Below are 3,935 nucleotides of genomic sequence, written 5' to 3'. Positions count from 1 at the left end.
TTGAGGTGGGAATTTGCAGCATATCTGATGAATGCTGTTAGCTGCTTGCAGGCATACTCTTACCACAAAATATATACTCTACACAGAGTATCTTATTCTTCTGTGGATTGCTGTGGGACTGGATGATATATTTAGCCCTTAGCTGGCATCCTGAAAAAGGACTGACCTCCTTCTTTGTGTATTTTCCCAGGTGTACCCTTCAAGAAATGTCCAGGTATAACAGAGGAATGTCTGCTGCACTTTTCTTATCTGTGCTACGCATGTCACTACATGAAAAGCAGCTACAGGCTTCTGAGTGACCTGTACTTTCTATTAGCAGAACAAGAAATGACAACTTAGATCCCATGAGAGAGCATTGAGAGAACACAGGTTGCATGTGACAGCTCTGACAGTTGGTGTTATATTGAAAACAAAATGGAGAGATCTTTCTGGAGGCAGCCAGTTCCCAACGTAAATGAAGTTGCTGCAGGCATAACACAAAGGAATGTTACAGTTATGTACATGAGATGGATTGTGATGCATCCCAAATCTCAAGCCAAAATATAAGATTTCCTGAAGTGGCAAATATTTGATTCAGATTTTAGTTTATTGTTTCTTTTCACTCCCAGACACTTCTAACTTTCTGATTCACAATGAAATTAAGGCTAAGCACAAAAAACACATACGAAAGTCTTTCTGATTTAATTAATTAATTAATTAATTATTTTCAAAAATATGAGATAAGACATGACGGTGAAGACTATAAACCTATGAATAGATTAATGTTTTGGATGAGTTTGCCCAGGCAACAAAACTTTCAGTACTGATTTAAGGCAGCCTCTCATTTCTAAGCCAGCCTGTTTGTGATTTGCCCACCTCTAATGATACTGTGAGTAGACAGACCAGGATAAAACAGGTTTAAATCCTCTTGAGCTGTAAAAAGAAAGGAACACAAGGATGTCTGGATTGGTTCTTTGGTCAGAGACAGGAGGTACACACTGATCATACAGTAAACATTTGGACTGCATCAAACCATACAGGTAGAGAAAGGAAATGTTCTTACCAAAGTCTTTCGTGACAGATAAAATGTTTTCTTATTTTTTCAAATGTAGTTATACTAAGTTACCTTAATGTTACACTTGCAATTAGTTTGAAAGCTTAAATTACTCATTTTTAGGGCTATAAAACACCGTCTTTATTTTGCATTAACAGCAAAAAAGGGGGGTTGATATTTTATTTTCATTTTGAAGCAAAACAAAATTTCTGTCTTGAATATCCTGCTGCAGGAAAGCAAGACTCTGAATAGCTACAAGCACATGCAAATACCATGATTCATGAGAAATGACCGTTTCACAGGTGCAAAAATGCAGGTAAAAGGAGACTGAATGATTACTTCCATAAATAATTGAGTATTGACCATTCATGTCTTTCTCACAATTTTCTCACATTTCTGCTCAGCTCTGGCCACTTCTGAACTGTGATTGGAGCTTTCATTTGATGCAATTTTAGCTGGAGTGATTTGAGCTGGGAGACAGATATGTCAGTGCTGCACAGCCTGTGAATTGGGTGAATGTTTCAAGGCACATCTTGGCTGCACAGCTCTGCTTTGTGCCATGCACATTTGTCCAGAGGAGGCCTCTATACCAACACTGCTTTCTGCTGACAGTGAATGTTATCATCATCATGAGCTGAGGCAAAATAAACGAGTCTGCTGAGACCCAGTGCCTTATCCCTGATGTGAAGTGGTCTGCTTCTGTACCCAGTTCCCTGGAGAATGCTCTCCTTGGTCTTCTCCAACAGATTTTACACTTGCATCAAAATCGTTGCAGTTCTGTAGTGTGTAAGCACTAGCTATCAGGCTGAAAGAGTTTTTTTTCACTGCAGAGAAGAAGGATTGTCCTCTCCTTCTTAAGAGCCTTCAGGCAGGAGAAAAAGGTGCTCATTCTCTAGTAGTTTCCACTCACCCCACCCCACAGCAAAGTGGGGATAATAATAGCAGCCCTATCACCAGCTTGCACGAGGATTAGCTCCTGGTGCCTGCCAGCCTCTCTGGCACCCTGCTGACAGGGTCTGCCCTACCGGCCTGCAGGGACAAGCAGAGTTCTTCACTGCGTCATGTTGATTAGGAAAAAATAAAACATGAGAGTGACTGTAGGTGTCAGAACTGGAGGTGGGAGCGCTGGGGAAATTTCACCTTTCCACAGTGATGTTCTGAGTTGTCGGATGTCTGCACTGTGTGAAATAAGTCTGATCCCATGTCTGTGAGGATACCTGTGGGCCGTGCACGTTGGTTTGACCTCCAGCATGAGATCAGAGCGGTTCAACACAGTTCATGAGGGAAATGGGGAAGAAGGAGAGGTGGGGAGCAGAAGACAAGAAAGCAAAAGCCATCCTGCTCAACAAGTCTGTTGTCAACCATGGACTGTGTGCTCAGCTGGTCACATGGAGTGGCACAGGTCCTTGTGTATGGATGTGGCCCAGGTGTCAGCATCAGCTTAGCCCAGGCCAGACCAGACCTGGAGGCTGGGGCTCATGGACTAATACACATCAACCTTGTGTAGACCCACTGGGATTCTCTTTATTTCTTCTGATGATGACATTGTTTTGGTTTGATGGCCTTTATCGTTCTTTCTTCACCAAAAAATATTCCTGAAGGGAAAAACAATCTATCCACTAATCCACCTATCAGCTATCAGCACCACTGCTGATATTTTATTTTAAAAAATTGTTTAAAATCTCATCTGTTGGAGTATTTGCTGTGAATTTCTGCTTACGCAAGGGATTTGCATATCTCTTTTTACACAATCATTATCCTGTTACTGCATCTGTATGAGCGTGATCTGGACCTGATGTCAAATTTCTCATGATCTAAATCAGGACCGCTCAAATATCACTGTGATGGGGATAAAGATGTGAAGAATTTTTTACTTTTGTTCCTAATCATTTGCTGCTGTCATAGGATAAGAAACTTTTCTCCTTGCTGTGCTTGCTTGGAGGAGCAATGTGCAACTGGAGCAGTAGGAAGCCAGGCTGGCCCAGCAGAGTAGCACAGCACTGACAGCCAAGCAGAAGTCTTGCATCCACAGAACAATGTGTAGAGCTGTGATGGGCCTCACTATGTGTTCAACCAGCCCCTCAATAAGGGTTTATGTGACCAGATGGAGCACTGTTCCAATGGGGAAGCAGAGATCTGCTACCGTGTATGAGAGCAGGCTGTATGTGACACCAAGGAGAGCTCTGTAGGCACTGCCATTTGTTGAGGAGGGAAATAAGCACCCCTCTGCTTTGAAGTTCTGATTAAAGTAGAAATGGTGGAACAGCAGTAGCACTTAGAAGATAAATCTAGAGCCAGCCATAAGGGGCTTACAAACCTTTATGTTATTTAGCTTTTATTAATAATTCTTTAAAGTGATACTTTTCTGGTCATTCCAAATGTTTTTTGTAAGCTTTACAGTGGAATGAGTCCTACTGCTTTTACTGGGCTTAGTATAATGCAGCATGACTCAGCTGGGACATTAAGACTTTTTACTGCAATACAATAAAAAAAAGGAAAAAAAAAAAAAAAAGAGGGAGTGAGACAATTAAGCACTCACTTAATCTCTTTCTAGCACCTAAAAGTCCTTTGGCAGGAGCCTAGCATGCTCTATGGCAGCACTCAGTTGCTTCTCTACCTACAGGCTTTTGAGTAGCAATAACATGTCTTGCTATATCTTACATAGCAGGAGCCTTGCTACAGAAAAAGATTGTGACTGTATGCATATCCAATGGTTCAATTATAACTTCTACTTAGCAAGTAAGCATAGCTTATTCTGTTTTGAATAGAAGGCACAATGAGCCTGTGCCTACCTGGTGGCATAAAGGCCTGTGGAACCTCTGGTGAGTTTCACATTTGAGGCATCATATGACAACTGGGATCTTTCAAATGGACAGATTTTCTTGTGCATACTTGACCAAAA

The sequence above is a fragment of the Phasianus colchicus genome, chromosome Z (genome assembly GCF_987193195.1).
Source record: "Phasianus colchicus chromosome Z, bPhaCol1.hap1.1, whole genome shotgun sequence".
In the NCBI taxonomy this organism is placed as follows: domain Eukaryota; kingdom Metazoa; phylum Chordata; class Aves; order Galliformes; family Phasianidae; genus Phasianus; species Phasianus colchicus.
The sequence above is the reverse complement of the archived record's forward strand: the minus strand, read 5'-3'. Positions refer to the sequence as shown.